Source organism: Martes martes (genome assembly GCF_963455335.1).
Source record: "Martes martes genome assembly, chromosome: 4".
In the NCBI taxonomy this organism is placed as follows: Eukaryota; Metazoa; Chordata; class Mammalia; order Carnivora; family Mustelidae; genus Martes; species Martes martes.
Genome location: NC_137891.1, coordinates 55,013,518 through 55,034,361, shown reverse-complemented (window position 1 = coordinate 55,034,361; position 20,844 = coordinate 55,013,518).

The window sequence follows — 20,844 nt, the reverse complement described above, 5'->3', positions numbered from 1 at the left end:
AAATGACCTATCAAGTAATAGAGCAGAGTATAGGAGAACTGTCACAATACAAGATTGATTTCTGCTAAAGAGACCTTAAAGTAACTACGCGTTTCAATTTGTGGTTGTTTATAATCATTTGTAAATTATCACGGTAAAAGCCCAGTATAAAAAGCTATTTGGATTCACTTACCAGCACAATTTCCTGGGCATTCCCATCTCCACCCACCCCCACCACCTTTTCTTTCTGGCTCTGTCTTTGTCAGACCAGGAGTGAATGGGTCTCAGGCTTTAATGTGAATCAGGAGATCAGAAGGCTTGTCAAAACAATGATTATGAGGGCCTCACCTGGTAATTGCATTTCTAACAAGTTCCTAGGAAATACTTTTTGCTGGTATACATTTGATCACCGTTGCTCAAGTTAAAAGGGTTTGGAGGTTGGGGAAGAGGATTGAGAAACTTCTGAAACGAGTCTCTGTCTTGTTTATGGAGCTGTCCAAGTTGTTGGGAAGATAATTGCTCCTGCCCTGGGGAGCCAATTGAAAGTAAATGGCCCTTCTCTGAGTGGGTGATCGGCCTAGGGCAGCCCTTGCAGCACTCTTGCTTTTCCCATTCTTAAACCAAGGTTTACAGTTTAATAAGCCATTTAGCCTCTCTGCTCCAGTTTTTATCAGATTCAAAGTAGTAATGGTAACTTCTCTGTTATTAAAAAAATAACACAAAACAAGCCAAAACACATATATCCTGATGGTACTTTCCCTGCATTGACAACTCTTTGGATTTATTCACCTATTACTCTGATGTAGTTAAAAAAAAAAAAGCTATAAAAATTTAGCAAAATCTCTCTCTTCATGAAGATTTTATTTAGGCTTCTAAGTTTAAGTATTTAGTTAAAAATAAAAGATACCTGTTCTCTACTGCCTGGGGCTAGACATTTCTTTTCTCTCCCTAAGAGGGAAGAACTACGCAGGTACAAGTACTTTAAGAGACTTTCTAAAAAGCCCTATTTAGGGGCGCCTGGGTGGCTCAGTGGGTTAAAGCCTCTACCTTCCGTCAGGTCATGATCCTGGGATCGAGCCCCGCATCAGGCTCTCTGCTCAGCGGGGAGCCTGCTTCCTCCTCTCTCTGCCTGCCTCTCTGCCTACTTGTGATCTCTGTCAAATAAAATCTTTAAAAAAATAAAAAGTCCTACCTACCCACTCTACCACCACTGGCTCTCCACTTTATTCACCATTCTTTTTAAGGTTTCCACACCAGGAACACCAGCCTCCTTGCTGTGCTTTCAAAACACAGCATTCTCCCATCCAAAGGCCCTTGCATTAATAATTTTATCTGCTGGAAATGTTCTAGAAAATTTAAATGCATACAATTAATTAAAATTTTATAATAGAGGGTATAATAATGGGATAAAACTACCTTCAAATCTCTGCTCAAATGCCACCTCATCAGTGAGAGCTTGATCATACTATAAAAAATAAATTTTGACGTGAACATACAAATGCAATATTTACCCTTGCACACATTAACACACATATGCTCTTATCTCATCCCTGATATATTTTCTCCATCCATTTATTTCCATCTGACAGACAGCATATTTTAGTACTGGTTTATTTATTGTCTCCTTCACAGCTAGAATGCAAATTCCATGATGGTAGGGTCTTGGTTTTTCATTGCAGAACCCACAACAATCACTTGCATATAAGAGCCACTCAGTAAATATTTCCAGGAAGAAAGGAAGAAAGGGGGAAAAATGATTTTTTTTAAAGTTTTATTTATTTGAGTGATCTCTACACCCAATGTAGGGCTCAAACTCACAACCCTGAGATCAAGAGTTGGATGCTCTACCAATTGAGCCAGCCAGGTGCCCCGAAAGGTGATATATTCTTACAGTAGTTTATTCATTGCAAATTTTGGCATCTCTTGTGCTACTTACTCAAATGGCTCTTATACTTCGGTTTTACTTAACCACTGACAGTTCTTTAGAAGCACCATTGCTCATTATGCATGCTATTGCCTCTGCCTTGAATTTTCATTTCTGAACATTTTAAAATTGTTTTTCTTTAAAAAATGAATCAGATGTCCTGTTCTCCAAAAGTATTTCATGATAAACTTGTTCTTTCTCTGTGTCCCCCTTCTAATCCTAACCCTTATCCTGGCACTTAACCTACTCATTACATTGTCTGTCTAGTTGAAAGTCATGCCAGCTTTATTGTGAACCACTTGAAAACAGGGTCTGTTCACTATTTCTAGCCTCAAAAGCACAATGCTTGAATGCCTGGCACATGGCAGCTACTCATAAATGTTGCATAAATGAACAATACCCCCCCCCCATCGTGTTAAGATATTCCTTGATGCTCTACACTTCTAAAATTACCCTGGGATAAGAGAGTAATAAGGAATGTTCCTAAAAATCAAGAGAATAGACACTTATGACCATAACCAGTCTGAAGATCAACTAAGTCAAAGTCTCAAAACTAGAGCAATTGCCAAACAAGAACAAGGAGAGAGGCATCCAAGCTCATGTAGGTAGAGGTAGTAAGATTCTGGTGTCCACACTGCCATGAAGAAAACCATGGCCATATGAAGCTTCCAATACTAATGAAAGTGTATGTCTCGTGTATGTGGTATTAGATCATGATAAAACTCTTCAGAAAACCTGTTTTTGGACTTTACCTCCTCAGGCATCACTTGGGTGTGTGGTGACACAATACGTTAATTTTACTATGTAATTGGTTTAGAATCTATTCCCCTAGGGGGCAAAAGATTCTGTCTTAGTCTGATTTTGCTGCTTCAACAAAATACCACCAACTGGGTAGTTACTAAAGAACAGAATATTCACTGTTCTGGAGGCTGGGAAGTCCAGGATCAAGGTGCCAGCCAGCATGATCACTTTCTGTTAAGGGTCCTCTTTGGAGTTCTTACACTGGCAATGTCTCCCTCTGTCCTCATATGGTAGAAGGGGCAAAGGATGTCTTGGGAGCCCCTCTTATAAGGCACTAATTTCATTCATCATGGTTCCACTTTCATGATTTAAGCAACTTCCAAAGGCCCCATCTACTAATGCTATCACATTGGACATTAGGATTTCAACCTACAAATTTGGTGGATGCATGGACATTCAGACTATAACAGATGCTTAAGGGTCAAAGCTTGTTCTAAAGTTTATAGCCTGAGAGATAGGCAGAATTTGGAGATGTTCAGCTGGTATATAATTTGGTCTTACATGTTTAAAGATGCTAATGACCCATCCCAGCAAACAGACCCTGCACACAATTAAGCAACAACTGTGCTTTGTGAATGAGAGTGTTTGCCTTGGCAGGAAGGTGTTCCATCTGTTTCTCCTATATCTATGACTATATCATGCATAATATTAACAAGACACCTAAATACAGGAAATCTGAAGCAAAAATGATAGACCAAAAAAAAAAAGTGCAGAGAAATAAGGTGAGTGAATATTGAAGGGCAGAGGTGGTCTATTGGTAGGCTTGGAAATCAACCATGAGTAAGATAAGTTGATTAAACATAGCATAGAAAATTCACAGGAAAAAGTTGGTGAGATCAACTAACAGGCAAAGCAAATAGTTTTTTCAACAGTAACATTTTTGCTATTTCAAAGAGGAAAGGCTGTACATGATAAGAGATTGAGAAAATAAGTACAGGAGTTCCTTTCTCAGAAGGCTAGAGCTAAGGCAAAAATGAGAACTCTACCTTAATGTAAGCAAGGAATCACTGTCAGGATATGACAGTTGTAGAGAACAAGAAAAGAGAGACTCAGAGTTCTGAACCAGAAGATAAGAACTTGCCTGGTTTATTCATTTAAAAAAAAATTTTTTTTTAAGATTTTATTTATTTATTTGACAGAGAGCACAAGCAGGGAGAATAGCAGATGGGGAGTGAGAAGCAGGCTCCCTAATCAGCAGGGAGCCCAATGTGGGGCTTGATCCCAGGACCCTGGGATCATGACCTGAGCCAAAGGCAGAAATTTAACCAACTGAGCCACCCAGGGACCGCTTGCCTGGTTTATTCATAAATAATTGGACTCAATTTACGTTGGTTCTTATATTTCTTGGGAACTGGTAAATGTATTCTCATTGTAGTCCTTGTTGTCTCTCACCTGCATTAAAATGTGCAATCTCTAACATTTTGCCCTATATTCCTTGAACCCAGTTATCATAAAACAGCAGTAAATAAGCTATAGCCTCCAGGCCAAATTCATGATTGAGCTAAGAATGGTTATTAACATTTTTAGATGGTAGTTAAGAAAAGAAAAAGAAAAAAACAAGCAGAGCATTCGATAGAGACCTAGATAGTTCACAAAGACAAAAGTATTTGTTACCTGGAGGTTTAAATTTTTAGGGGTAGAATTAATATTCACATTTACTTTATATATGTAAATGAATATAATAAAGAGATAATGAATAACAAATGAATATAGTATATCTATAATGAATGTGAAGATTTATATATATATATATATATATATGCAATTCAGTATATTGTAAGAGAACAGTTTTGTCTTACACATTGTAGGATTTCATATCCTACAAGTGGATTGCTAGATAAAAGAAAGGAAAAGCTACTGGTTTCTAGTTCACTGGGGTTAAGAAGAGAGACTAATCAGCCAAATTCACTTTCTTTTTGCCATTATAACACCACAGAAGAAAATGAAGTTAAAACTGTAAACCTGGGGGCACCTGGGTGGCTCAGTGGGTTAAGCCTCTGCCTTCTGCTCAGGTCATGGTCTCAGGGTCCTGGGATCGAGGCCCACATCAGGCTCTCTCCTCAGCAGGGAGCCTGCTCCCCCCCCCCCCCCCCGCCACTGCCTGCCTCTCTGCCTACTTGTGATTTCTCTCTGTGTGTCAAATAAATAAATAAAATCTTTAAAAAAAAACAACCAAAAAACTGTAAACCTGATTGTGGGAGATACATGGAAGAAATGAATTAAAAAGACAATGAAAGGGTATAAATCACTTCTTTCAGAGCTCTAATGGTAGGAGTAAAGAAATAGTAATGTAGGTCCCTATTGGTATCGGTAGGTTGTCTTTCAATCTGAGGTTTCTCTGCTATCCCTGCTGCTGTTCCTGCCCCAAAAAAGTGTCAGAGAGGATGAGAAATCTATCTTCAAAGCTCTTGTTAAGAGAGATGTTGAGCAAATAGACCCACAGACACACATAAATACATATCTACATCTCTTTTGGATGATAGTATTTAATAGCTTCTTTTGTTTTTGTGTGTAAAACCCTTCAAACAGCTTCCTCTACTCAGATGCCCATAGGGCCAAGCAAATTGGGCCAGGTCACAGGTAAGAGAGAAAGAAGAGACCTGTGGCAAAGTGGAGAGATTGTGCCCTTCCTAAAAGAATTTAAATTCTATTAAATTAAAAGAAAAGAAATAAAGCATTTAGAAGTTTTCAACCTGTTCTTTCCTATTAACCTCACCAATTTTTTCTGGCAACTGAAGCGGAAGGAGGATTCTTTTCAGTTGTTACCTTTCTTGAAAGGGTTCATTCTAACCCAATTCAGCCTAACCTCAACATTCCTGCATTTCCCGTTTGAATCTATCTTCTATCTCCATTTAACTTTCCAAATTCCTACTGAGGACAGATAGTTACCATTCTTAGTCACCATTGTTTTTAAAAAGATTTATTTATTTATTTATTTATTTATTTATTTATTTATTTGATAGAGAGACACACAGGAGAGAGGGAACACAAACAGGGAGAGTGACAGAGGGAGGAGCAGTCTCCCTGCTGAGCAGGGATTCCCAATGTGAGAACCCTCGGATCTGACCTGAGCCTAAGGCAGATGCTTAACCACTGAGCCACCCAGGCACCTCCTTAGTCACCATTTATTGAGGATTTAAATACATGCTAATTAACTTTTTCAGTATTCAATTCAATTTAAATACATGCTAATTAACTTTTTCAGTATTCAATTTGTAAGTATTGCCCACATTTTACCAATAAAAATAAAGAGACTTAGAGAAGATAAGTAATTTGTCAAAAGTACAGTTAGCAGGTGGGCAAGTCTAGGATTCAATCCCATGCTCTTGACCATGATGTTTAACCCTCTTGAAAGAAATTAACCCCTATTCAAGGGAAATGAGGGGCAGAGGCTGGCTCCCTTTGTAGAACAGCTGCCGGAGGGGAAAGTTCAATGGAAAAGTATTCCCACTGAACTTTCCTGTTTCTTTAACCATTGCATTAAACAGTAACACATCCTTGTTAAACATAATCACTCTTTTTTTTTTTAAGTAAGCTCTATGCCCAACATGGGGCTTGAACCCATTACCTTGAGATTAAAAGTCACATGCTCTACCTACTGAACCAGCCAGGTACCCCAAACATAATCTCCTTTTGATTCAAACTTTGTAATTACTTCAGAAACTTCAGTGAATAATTTACAAAATACAAAATACTTTTTGTCTTTAACTTTCAGGACTTTTTAAGAAAAGGATAATACTGCTTTCTTTTAAATGGGTAGATAATTTTGTCATTTTCTCTACATATTTTAATGTGAACTTTTATTAAAGTATTGCAAGTTACCAACTGTATTATACTTTACATATGTAAATATATATACACACACACACACACATACCACTTTCCTCAACATTAATGTAATGTGAAATATAGTTCATATTTTTTCCTGGTTAGTCCAGAATTATTCAAATGATGAATGACAAAGACATGTTTTAACACTAGTTTTTGCTAACTCTAACTTCTATGTTCCTCATGAATAAACTAAGTTTTCTTTATTCTTAATATTTCTGACCTCTTCAGTCCTATTGAAATTTGGATTTTTCAAATGATTCCCCTATTTTCAACAGAAATTTAGCTTTCTCTTTCTCTGGTACAAGAAAGCCAGCCTGCTCCTTACATTTATGTCACTTTCTGATTATTATTCTACCTTCTCTGTCCTCCCCTAATTTGAATTTAATGTTGGGAAGTAATGTTGGCCCTCTCCTGTTAAAGTCACTGCTGTATCCTCCAGTAACAGTGACCACTTACCTTCCTGAATGAGGTCAACTACGGCTCACTAAGCCCCTTATCATTTTTATAGTTTCATCATCTCTCTTTATCTATGCCATGACCTCATTTTTCACCCATATCTCAAAATTCAAACTTCTGGGACTCCAGTGGAACAATAATCAGGGGTCTAATGAACTTAAGATAACCAGAAGTTCAAATATTGTAAGCATTAGTAATATAAAAGTCCAACACCTGTCTGTTCTGCAAGTTAATATGTGGCTAATATTAAAATTTATAGCCTGCTTTTTTCCAAAATGTATTATATCCCTATTATATACCAGGCACTGATTCTCCTGTTTCATTCTTTTCCCAATTAGTGAAAATTTTAAAAAACAATTTGTTTTCCAAACACTGAATGACAACTTAGGTTTAAAAAAATGCTGTGGTATGTGTTGTTAAAAAACAAAATACAACTGAGCAAATTTGAAGATCTAATTGGCTTTATTCAGCAAGCCATGAATCAGGCAGCATCCCAACTAGCAAATAGAAGGGAACTCCAAGAGTTGCTGGAAAGGAAAGATTTTTAAAGGCAGAAAGGGGTAGAACAGGGAAATCATTATCAAAAGAAAAGATTATTTCAGGCAAGGTCACATCCTTTGGGGGAAGGCAGGGTGGATTATCTCACTAGTGCTGCCTGGGAAATTTCAGACTGACTGGTTAAGATTGTATTCTTCGGAGAGGTTGAAACTGCAGTTAGGTTAGGTAGATATTAAGTCTTGGTTTACTGATATAGGGCTTAGCCCAAGTGACTCTATTTTGGGTTGTTGTTTCTTTTTCAACAGTACCAAATACCAAGTTGTCCCTCCTTCCCATTCTTAGTTTTGTATCCCCACTCATACCATCATCTTTTAAATTCTGTTACTTTTCACCTTGGCCCTTATAATAGTCTCTGTCTACTTACTTATCATTTCTTCCCCATCTGTTAATCTTCTAAAATACAGTAATAACAATTATGAGGAATGGTGTGCATAATTAGGTGGCTGCTTACTTCCCTTAAGGGCACAACAAAGATGCAGAATGTTGGAGAGGGGTCCCTCACCACCTGCTGATTAAGGTCTCAGAACCTGGAATTTCTACCTTCAGAATGGGAGACCCAGCAAAGAAATGGAATGAGAAAGTGCCATTGAAGGGCTTCTGAACATTTCATTGACTTTTCAGGAAATGTACACATTTACATGTGCACAGAATTTTCAGTGTGATGTCAATGAGATTCTCAGAATCTCTTGAATACTGTGTCTTGAATACTGGGGAAAGGACTCTTATTCCAGAAATTCAAAAATTTACTTTTGAATAACATAACACAACTCTTCCAGTACAAACCTGAGAGCTTTTATACTTGGACCAAATTGTTTATATCCCTTATAGTATTGTTTCTGCCAAACTGCCCCATCTGCTTTTGGCTTACATAATAGACAACAGCAAGAATTTCTTTTCTATCTATTTGTAAAGGTCCTCTTCCATCCTTTATACATAGACTATACAAATGTACACAATGTCTTACATATTATTTCATAGGTTAACAGATGCTTGGAGCCCAGTATTAGGTTCCATGGACTCTAGGCTAATAATTATTTATAAAGAATAAACTAATTCTTTGGAAACCAGACTCTTTCTATATTTCTCACATTCCCTGTTTCCCAGTTATTCCCTCTTACCATTTCATAAATTCTTTTGGTATTTCTTCTGTATCATTTGTACTAGAGTGAAAAGAACAGGATGTTTTTGTTTTGTCTATACCTTCACAAAAGTGTTACAGTTTAGGCCTAGAGGCTGGCATGGGGGATGCCAGTGATGATCAAACTGAGAGAATCTCTTAATGGATGTGGTTTTCCTCCTTCAGTTACCTGGAGATTGTTTTCCAGTGCTAAAACCAGAACATTCTGAATTTAGCTTTAGTTAAGAGAGCCATTTTTAACTTTCATTATAATTTTGTTATCCATTAATCTGTCGATGGACATCTGGGCTTTTTCCATAGTTGGTTATTGTGGACATTGCTGCTGTAAATATTGGGGTGCATGTGCCTGTTTGAATCACTGTTTGTATCCTTTGGATAAATCCCTAGTAGTGCAATTGCTGGGTTGTAGGGTAGTTCTACTTTTAACTTTTTGAGGAACCTCCATATTGTTTTCCAGAGTGGCTGCACCAGTTTGCATTCCCACCAACAGTGTAAGAGGGTTCCCTTTTTCCTGCATCCTTGCCAGCATCTGTTGTTGCCTTAGTTGTTAATTTAGGCTATTCTTACTGGTATAAGGTGGTATCTCTTTGTGGTTTTGATTTGTATTTCCCTGATGCCTAGTGATATTGAGCATTTTTTCATGTGTCTGTTAGCCATTTGGATGTCTTCTTTGGAGAAATGTCTCTTCATGTCTTCTGCCCATTTGTTGAATGGGATTCTTTGTTTTTTGGGTGTTGAGTTTGATAAGTTCCTTATAGATTTTAGGTACTAACCCTTTATCTGATATATCATTTATGAATATCTTCTCCCATCCCATAGGTTGCCTTTTAGTTTTGTTGATTGTTTCCTTTGCTGTGCAAATGCTTTTTATCCTGATGAAGTACTAATAGTTCACGTTGCTTTTGCTTCCCTTGCCTCTGGAGATATGTCTAAGCAAGAAGTTGCTGTGGTTGAGGTCAAAGAGATTAATGCCTGTGTTCTCTTCTAGGATTTTGATGGATACCTGCCTCACATTTAGGTTTTTCATCCATTTTGAGTTTATCTTTGTGTATGGTATAAGAAAGCTGTCCAGTTTCATTCTCCTGCATGTGGCTGTCCAATTTTCCCAATACTATTTGTTGAAGAAGCTGTCTTTTTCCACAGGATATTTGTTCCTGCTTTGTTGAATATTAGTTGACCATAGAGTTGAGGGGTTCTCTATTCTATTCCATTGTTCTGTGTGTCTTTTTGTGCCAGTACCATTCTGTCCTGATGATTAGAATGATTTGTAATACAGCTTGAAGTCTGAAATTGTGATCCCTCCAGACTTGGTTTTCTTTTTCTTTTTTCTTTTCTTTTCTTTTTTAAAGATTTTGTTCATTTATTGGGGGTGGGGGGACACGAGCGCATGAACAGGGGTGGGTGGGGAGGGGGAGAGGGAGAAGCAGACTCCCATCTGAGTAGGGAGCCCCAAGCGGGGCTTGATCCCAGGATCCTGACATCATGACCTGAGCTGAAGGCAGACGTTTGACTGACTGAGCCACCAAGGTTCCCCTTTTGTTTTCTTTTTCGGCATTACTTCAGCTATTCAGGGTCTTTTCTGGTTCCATACAAATTTTAGAATTGTTTGTTCTAGCTCTTTGAAACAATGCTGTTGGTATTTTGATAGAGATTGCATTGAATGTGTAGAGTGCTTTGGGTGGCATAGACATTTTAACAGTATTTGTTCTTCCAGTCCATGAGCATGGAATATTTTTCCATTTCTTTATGTCTTCCTCAATTTCTTTCATGAGTATTCTTGTAGTTTTCTGAGTACAGATTCTTTGCCTCTTTGGTTGGATTTATTCCTAGGTATCTTATGGTTTTGGGTACAATTGTAAATGGGATCAATTCCTTGATTTCTCTTTCTGCTACTTCGTTCTTACTGTATAGAAATGCAACAAGCTTCTGTACATTGATTTTTATATCCTTTGATTTTGCTGAATTACCTTATTGGTTCTAGCAATTTTTTGGTGGAGTCTTTCGGGTTTTCTACATGTTGTCTGTGAAGAGTGAAAGTTTGACTTCTTTGCTGATTTGGATGCCTTTTAATTCTTTTTGTTGTCTGATTGCTGAGGCTAGGACTTCAGTACTATATTGAACACAGTGGTGAGAATGGACATCCCTGTTGTGTTCTTGACCTAAGGGGAAAAGCTCTCAGCTGAGAGCTGATATTTGCTTTGGGTCTTTCATAAATGACTTTTATGATATTGAGGTATGTTCCCTCTATCCCTATATTATGGAGGGTTTGTTTGCTTGTTTGTTTGTTTTTTTTATCAAGAAAGGATCCTGTATTTTGTCAAATGCTTTTTCTGCATCTATTGAGAGAACCATTGTTCTTATTCTTTCTTAATGTGGTGCATCATGTAGATTGATGTGCAGATGTTGAATCACCCCTGCAACCCAGGAATAAATCCCACTTGGTCATGGAGAATAATTCTTTTAAGGTATAGTTGGAGCCTATCAGCTAATACATTGGTGAGAATTTTTGCATGCATGTTCATTAGGGATATTGCTCTATAATTCTTTTTAGTGGGGTCTTTGTCTGGTTTTGGGACAAGGTAATGCTGGCCTCATAGAATGACTGTGGAGTTTTCCTCCCATTTCTATCTTTTGCAACAATTTCAGAAGAATAGGTATTAATTCTTCTTTAAATGTTTGGTAGAATTCCCCTGAGAAGTCATCCGGCCCTGGATTCTTGTTTATTGGGAGATTTTTGATTACTGATTCAATTTTCTTTGCTGATTATAGGTCTGTTCAGGTCTTCTATTTCCTCTCACTGCAGTTTTGGTAGTTTATATGTACAAATGATTTTTTTAAAGTTCAGCATTTAATAATTCTATTGTTTCCCAGTCCCAGTCTCTGGAGGAAACTTTTGGGGCTATCTTTTGGAATCTTAGAAGATGGTACCTAGCAAGCAAAACCAGGTTACTTTGGATAAGAACTAAAGAACATGAATTGTGAGCTAAGCTAGAAATGCCATTGTCATAGCAACCTCCAAAGATTTCAGAGAAAAGGGATGGCTTGGATTTTTTTTTTTTTATGGAGATGAGTAACTGACTAAGGTCCTTTTTTTTTTTTTTTTTTTTTAAAGATTTATTTATTTATTTGACAGAGAGAGACACTGTGAGAGAGGGAACACAAGCAGGGGGAGTAGGAGAGAGGCAAACTTCCCAGTGAGCTGGGAGCCAGATGTGGGGCTTGATCCCAGGACCCTGGGATCATGACCTGAGCTGAAGGCAGACACTCAACAACTGAGCCACCCAGGCACCCCCCCAAGATCCTTTTTGAAATAGTTCTGATATAGTGAGACACAATAAGTTTAAAAATGAGTTTTACTCAAAAATTGTGATAAACTGTCATAACCTTAAGATCAAAAGTGAGAATCCTTAGTTTAGGCTTAGCACATTTTGTGTACTGATTATGTTTTAGTGATGTAATGCTGATGTGATGCCAGTCTGTCTTCCCTGAATATAATAATTTATTTTATAATAAAATATTAATAATAATATAGTTCTGTAATGATAATAATGGTTATTCTTAATTTAAAAGCTTCATTCTTTTTGTCAAGAGAGATTTGATGTATTTTTCTGATTTTTTTTTTTTTCTTAAAGATTTCATTTGTTTATTTGACAGACAGAGATCACAAGTAAGCAGAGAGGCAGGCAGAGAGAGGGGGAAGCAGGGTCCCCACCAAGCAGAGAGCCCAACACGGGGCTTGATGTGTTTTCAGTATTCTTCTGTGACAGTGTATATAACCTCATGGAAACAGAGGCCTACGGAAATACTGTCACCATCAATAGAAATTGTTATAACTTCTTCCTTGGAAAGGGTGTATTCCATCAGTCTCATTGCCTCACTTGTTAAGCTGAATTGCCATCCTAAGTGACAGATTTTTTCCACGACCAAGCTTCCTGCAAGGATTTATATATTTAATCCCATTCTGTTTGGGTGTAGATCAAGAGTGCCCCTTAGATTATTTTATGAAAACTACTTTACTGTATTTTGCAAAAGCTGGCCAGCCTACTGGCCATGTGGTGTTTTGACGGTTTCCTGAATAGCTAATGAAATCCATGGCTTTGTATTGCAACTAATATACTAAAACTGCTAATTTTTTGATAATGCTAAAACCATGAGGGCTACTTGACTTCACTTGGAAAATCTGTCTCTCTGATGGCACCATTCCAGTGGTGATAACTTTGGCATCTTGCACAAATAAGCACCCTGGATATAGGGCCATATAGTTAAAGATGAAAAGATAGTCAGTAATTACATTAAAGAGGATAATTTTTTTTCAGTTGAGGTAAACATATAAATCTGGGTTTATCATAAATAGCAATATACCCTGAGTATCATATTTCTCATACCACATACAAAATGTTGAATCTTGGGGCGCCTGGGTGGCTCAGTGGGTTAAAGCCTCTGCCTTCGGCTCAGGTCACGAGCCCAGGGTCCTGGGATCGAGCCCGGAGTCGGGCTCTCTGCTCAGCAGGAAGCCTGCTTCCTCCTCTCTCTCTCTCTGCCTGCCTTTCTGCCTACTTGTGATCTGTCAAATAAATAAAATCTTAAAAAAAAAAAAAAGTTGAATCTAGCTTTCTATGTAACATTAAAAAAAAACACATATGCATAGTTAAATCACCTATTATCTCAAAATAAGGGACTGTGTGGCAGCATCAGGAAGCATTATAAAGTGAGCGAAAATTAACAAGGTGTGGGGCTGAGTTTGAAACCTGTGCAGTTTAGGCCTCATCACTGAAACCGGCACTAGATTGTCTTTAGAACTAATACCTGTTCACTCAGTTCCCAAACCAATTAAATATATACCATAAATATCTTGGTTCTTCTAACCCATTTAGTGTTTTTTCTGAAACCACTGGTAAACTAAACTTTTTGACCATCTACTAAGGAGAGAGGTCATGTTATAAATAAATGGAAGTACTGATTCTATTTCCATCTTTCAGTACTTGACCACAAAATTAAACCTCAGATTTTTAAAAGATTTGTATTTATTTATTTATTTGACAGAGAGAGAGATCACGAGTAGGCAGAGAGGCAGGCAGAGAGGGGGGGGAAGCAGGCTCCCTGCTGAGCAGAGAGCCCGATGTGGGGCTCGATCCCAGGACCCTGAGATCATGACCTGAGGTGAAGGCAGAGGCTTTAACCCACTGAGCCACCCAGGCGCCCCTAAACCTCAGATTTCTAAAGAAGTATTTAGTTATTATGACAATGTATGAATGGGATCTGTCCACTCATTCATTCAGCACTTACTTGGTGAGCTGCTACTTGATAGAAGATTGCTAGTGAGTTAAAAAAAAATGTTTGAGGAGCTTACTGTTCAGTTAGTCATGCAGCTAATCATCACTTGTACTGATGTTTTGAATCAGGAAAAAAAAAAGAGCTGAACCAGTATTGTTAAGTTTTTCACACAAATGGCCATCAGGAGCATAGAAGGGAAGACTTTAGTCACTGAAAAATATGTGACTTCTTTATAGTAAATTAATATGTATTTTAATCATCTACATTTCAATTGAGGAAAAATTAATCCAACAAATCTTTCTGTAGAATCCCTACTGCTTTGACTCAGATAAAACGTGCTGCTAATTTGAGGCTTTCTAAAATTAAAGTCATAAGATAAGTTGAGTAATTAATCACCTTGAAATTTAGGAAACTGACTGACGTGGACTAGCCAAGATGTTGTTTGCACCAATTTGATTTATATAATCTTGCCCTAGTCACTTTTTAAAAAATCAGCCAGACAATAAAAAAAAAAATTCTACCTTCAAATATTATTAAACCTCCTGATGAAGTTTCCCAGATTAATCTGAATGGACTTATAAAATTTGATAAAAGAATGGAGGAACATCTAAATTTAATTTCTTTAACTTACTAAACAGCAACATATTTTGTCCAATTTGCTTAACTTCAGAATTTTCATTTCTACAGTTTAAACCAGGAGAAGCACTTTTATTGGCCTATTTTCTTTTCTAAAATTCTAATACTAAATTGTTGTTAAATATTTTCCTAAAATTATTAATAAGATGTTTTCATAAGTATCTTACCTGAATATTGAGATCAATAGCTAATGAAATAGCTGAAGTTTCTCAAACAATTATAACAAAGTAACAGAGTAATACTTCCAAAGGTATATCTCAAAGGATTAAACTGCATAAGTATAATGTTTAATGCACTTTCTCAAAAGATAAGAACTTTCTATCAGAAATATGTAACATATTAGTAACCTTGTTATGGAGCAGAGATTCTCCCTTCAGCAGAAAACAGGGCATATGTGAGTGATTTTTTTCCTCCCTTGGGCTATATTCCTAATGCATTTCCTATCATGGTCTCATGGTGTAATGACATTTAAAGTATGTTCTTTAGCATTTGTTAGTTAAAGAAACTCAACATGAGAGACCCTGGAGGTACCTGGGTCTCTCAGTGGTTAAATGGCCAACTCTTGGTTTTAGCTCAGGTCATGATCTCCCAGTTGTGGAATCCAGCCCTGTGTTGGGCTTTGCACTCAGCATAGAGTCTGCTTGAGATTCTCCTTCTCCCTCCAGCTGATGCTATCTCTTTCTATCTCAAATAAAAAATTAAAAAAAAAAAAAAGAAAGAAAAAGACACAACCTGAGCTTGCTAAGTGGTATAAAATTAATAAATACTGCACCTCACTGGAATCTAGGGTGTTACAGGATTTTTTTGTACACTTAGCTCTTCAACTGATTTGTTTTGGATTCTGGGTAAGTTATTTGGTACCTTGGTTAAGTGAGCTTGTGAAGAAATTTTGATCTATACAGCCACTTCATATTGAGGTAATGGCTATGTTCACCAAGTATTTTGTGGAAAGAATAGGTTACAGAGTGAAGAATGCTGGGTTTCCTTAAGAGCAATGCACTGTAATGCGTACATAAAGACTAGGCAATTACCAAGGAGAAATAGGCCTGATAATAAAGGCCAAATATATGCAACTCTCTTCTTTTGCTGAAAATCTGTCCTAGTTTCCTGCCATTATGTATTAAAATAATATTGCATTTTCCACTAATGTTACTCTTATAATTCATGGGATATGTTTCCCACCAAAGACTCTGCATCTATAATATATTATAAAAGCAAAGGTATGATTATAAGATATCATACTCAACTCATTAAAGTAGTAGAAGTCCCATGTATTTGAAAAGGATATACATATGGGTGTTTGTGTGAGTTATATTACTGGCATCTTTAAAACAAAAAAACAAAAAAACTGTCCAGTGAAGGGCTGGCTCACTCAGTTAAGCAACTGACTCTTGGTTTCAGCTTAGGTTGTGTCCCAGAGTCATGAGATTGAGCCCTGTGTTGGGCAGGGCCCACTCAAGACTATCTCTCCCACTTCCTCTGCCACTCCCCCCTGCTCACCCTCTCTCTCTTTCAAATAAATAAATAAATCTTTAAAAAAAAATAAAAAAAAAAACAACTGTCCAAGAAAGTTTGGAGTAATGAATTTTCACATAGCATGAGGAGGTAATCAGAATCGTTCTCCCATATTTCTTTAATTCTGAGGTACCATATGTTGTATGATATGCCCTTAAATTAGTAACCCTTTTTTTGGAAGGAGAAAAAGCTGGTATAGCAAGTGTGCACATTAGGAAAAAAATTTTGGTTTTTATAATGATAAAATGTTATCAAAATGCCGTAAATATTTTTATTTACTTTAAAATTAAATTTAAATTTAAGCTTAATTTCTACAGCAATTGTTAGAAATTTTTATTACACAGTCTTTGTTGAAGATAATTTATAATTTACTATGATTGATTTAGAAATTTCCATCCATTTTAAAATTCAAAACTTTGGCTAAAACCATCGATTATCTGAAATTCTCTCTCAGTGTATGAGAGGTCAGTGCCTCAGTTGATCCTGTAGTGAGTTTCATGGAGAGTACAGCAGGTAGAGTCCTTGCTGAGTAATTTAGTGATGATGAATGATGAATTGCTCCCAAGTTTGCTCATGATTCTGATCCTTTGAAATCATTGAAATACCAAAAGAATGAGTATACAGCTACAAGGAAGAGTGAATATTTTAGCTTACTCACAGTCTCTTTGAAGCAAAGGGACATTTTGTGCATAGGTGTAAAGAAATATATTTCTGGGAAAAAAAATTCTAGTTACAGTTAGAGGTAGTGAACTCTGGGGCTTCATTTATTGCTGGTGAGAGTTTGGAGCCCTCTGGACATTGATTGACATGATGGACTTATTTTAATCAGCAATTACAAAGATTGACTAAGTGTTAGACAACAATAAGTAGAATACAAGGTAAAAATCAGCTTTTCCTCCTTGTACAAAACCTAGACACATCCTATCAAACGGCAGAATTAAATAGGCAAGGGAAAATTTATTCAAGACTACTGCAATAGGGGAGAGATTGGACTCAACGCTGCTGAAAAAAAAAAGGCTGGAGAGTTTTTCAGTGCTGGGGTGAATTAGTGGAATATTAACTGGAGGACTCCAAGCGGGGAGATTGATCAGAGGCAATTATGTCATCAGTGGTTTCTAACTGGCACTTCTTGAAGAAGACTCTTAGCCACAGAGAATGGGGGTGCTATCTTTCTTGAATATGTTTCAAACACATGGCTCCAAGACATTCCTTGGTTGTAAAACTATCAAGAAGTTGGAAAAGATTTACATCTCAACAGGACAGAGAAAGAATTTACAGTTGCAAGGTTTTTTTTAAAGCAAATGCTTTAAGTAAGGAGAGGTTAGGGGCATGTAGTCAGGAAGAAACTGTCTAAAGCTTAGTCACGGAGTGCCTGGGTGGCTCAGTCCTGAAGCGTCTGCCTTAGGTTCAAGTTATGATCCCAGGACCCTGGGATTGAGCTCTGCATCGGGCTCCCTACTCAGTGGGAAGCCTGCTTCTCTCTCTCTCCTGCTATCCCTGCTTGTGTTCCCTCTCTTGCTGTCTCTCTGTCAAATAAATAAATAAAATCTTAAAAAATAAATAAATAAAGTTTAGTCATGCTGAGAGGAATGTAAGGCTGGTTGGTCGACCTATACCTGGAATGCAGGTACAGATCTATTGCCAACTCTAGAGAAAAGCCTATAAGCACAGGAAGGTCTCCTAATCTCCCATTCTCCCTAATCTGATTTAATGCTTCAGTTACGTGTTCTCATAGAGACACAGTCCTGCCATTATCAGAATTTTTGAGGTCTAATTGCAAATTTTTTGTCTCTTTACTACCGTTGACACTAGACTATAAGCTTCATGAGGACAGGGATCCTGTTTACATTTCTAATCTCAGAACCTACTCTAATGCTTCCCACCCTATAGTAGCTCAAATGATGCCTGCTAAAATAAACTGAATTCTGAAAATTTCAGAAAAAAGTAGCTGAGCTGGGAAGTAAGAATGTGGGAATTACAAATGAATTATGAGTCTTCAGTTTGGTAATGAATATGATCAGAGACCATGTATGTATTCCTAGAAGGTATGAACTATACTAGTAAATCTTAGAAAACTAAAAGCGGGCCCCACACAGTGAAGATAATAATAAGAAAGGGAACTCACATTGAATGTTCTCTATATGGTAGATACCATGCTAGCATATCAGATTTAATCCTTTGAAAGGAAAGGAAAGTATTGCAAGCCCCACTTTATAAGTAAGGAAACTGACATCTAGAGTGGCCATATAATTATGAACTTAAATGACAGTAGTTTAAAGTTTTAGAAGGGGCAAATAATCAACACTTTAAACTTTGTATATCAGATCATATCCCTAAGAAGGGATCACCCCCAAAATAGAAATAGAATTCATACAGTATCACATGTATCTTTTTTTTTTTTAATTTTTATTTATTTATTTGACAGAGAGAGAGATCACAAGTAGGCAGAGAGGCAGGCAGAGAGAGAGAGAGGAGGAAGCAGGCTTCCTGCTGAGCAGAGAGCCCGATGCAGGACTCGATCCCAGGAGCCTGAGATCATGACCTGAGCTGAAGGCAGAGGCTTAACCCACTGAACCACCCAGGCGCCCTCAGGTGTATCTTTAAATGCTAGAGACAAGGAAGGTTATAAAGAAAATAGATGATGTTTGGGGTGCCTTCCAAACTTGTGAAGGTAGTGTCAGCACAGGAGATTGTCTCTTGGCAGCACTGTCAGCTCTGCATTATTGGGTTGGCATTAGTGGGGCTTGTCTCTTATACTTAGGACATTCTCCATGATTCTTTAGTAACAAAATGTCTTTGTTTCTTTGATTCTACTATCACTGAAAAGGATTATTTAAAGGAACCACTTTTTTTTTGTTTGTTTGTTTTCAGATATACATTGGGAGTGTTATATATTAATTCTCGCTATGTGCTAGAGATGTGCTGGTAGTCCCCTTATATCTCCCTACATATCAGGATAGGAAATATTAAGGCTACCGATGGCTGTCCCATCTGGATATTTCTGAACTGAAGAGGGACATCTGGGACAAAAGCAAACAAGTGAAGAGAATTTAATTAACAATTCAGTTTGATGTGAAAGCCTGATAAAATTCAATTATCCATGTAAGGCTTAAATGGAACTTATTTTTCAAAATAATATGGATTTACAATTTTTCTAGAATTTGGGGTAAAAGAAAAACAATAATTTAATCTAATCAATAAAAGGAACATCTTCTTTATGTTTCTTTGAAATCCTTTGGTGAATCCCTTAACTTGTCATCTCACTGGTTTTACCCTTTTCTAGAAAAAAAAGCATACTGAGAAGAAGTAAGATGTAGTGCTTTTCCAGTGTACTGTTGGCATTCTTCCAAGTCTTCTGTAAAACACTATTCTATCACTTATATTCCTATAGAACTATGAATTGCAACGAAGAACCCTCTTACATAGCTTCTTATACAAAAGCCTCTTAGGCAAAAGTATCAGGATATTCTTAAAGAGACTATATACAAATGGACATATAAAAAAAATTGTTAGTAATTATCATGGTCCAATAAGAATGCAGGGTTGCTCAGCAACAAGATCAGGCAAACTTAACAAGAAAATGCATGGAAACAATGGTGAAAAGTGATTGAAAACTTTAAAAGGCAGAATCTTTGAACTAAATTTTTGTGAGAAGATAACACATCATGGGGAGAACGAGTTATTTATTTACTTATTTATTTAAAGGTTTTATTTATTTATTTGACAGAGAGAGACGGAATACAAGCTGGGGGAGTGGGAGAAGGAGAATCAGGCTTCCTGTGGAGCAAGGACCCCAATTTGGGGCTTGATCCCAGGACCCTGGGATCAAGACCTGAGCCAAAGGCAGACGCTTAACAACTGAGCCACCGAGGTGCCCCTTATTTTTGTTTTAAAGATTTTATTTTTATTTATTTGACAGAGAGAGAGAGATCACAAGTAGGCAGAGAGGCAAGGCAGAGAGAGAGCAGGCTCCCCGCTGAGCAGAGAGCCCAATGCGGGGCTCAATCCCAGGACCCCTGAGATCACGACATGAGCTGAAGGCAGAGGCCTAATCCACTGAGCCACCCAGGTGCCCCAAGAATGAGTTTTTTAATCTAAGAATTGTTTTCTGATATTGGTACAGCATTATTTCAAGGCTAAACATCAACTACTTTCTGTAAAGTAGATAGACCAATAGTACTTCTAGTCTTCACATAATTTAGGATACTTAAAAACGTTTTTTAATCAGGGTTAGCTTGAAAATACATAAATACATAATTAATGGACCACATCCATTAATTATCATTAAAACTGTAGAGTTATATAAAGGTGCTTACAAAAATAAGTAAATACTGCAAGTATATTTGTGTAAACTACAAATGTCCTATTTTTATGTCATCATATATAACCAGACAATAAAAAACTCAAAAATTATATTCTTATCTTTGAAATTTGAACATACCACACACATGCAAACATACACTTTCTAATTCTCATTTCCAGGTTTTGTTTTTTTTTAAAGAACCCACAAAGCATTGTCTCTTTGGGAATATTAGATTGACTAATTTTTGACTGGTTTGACTCACTGGGCTAATTTTATACTATACTACCTGTAAAATTACTGACTTGCTTCTGCTAGTAACAATAAAAATAAACATGGTACAAGTGAGTTCTCTTGATGTAAATGCATAAACACTTAGCAAATTCAGTCACAGAAGAAGCTCAGGCCTCCTGAATGGGAGGCAGAAAATCC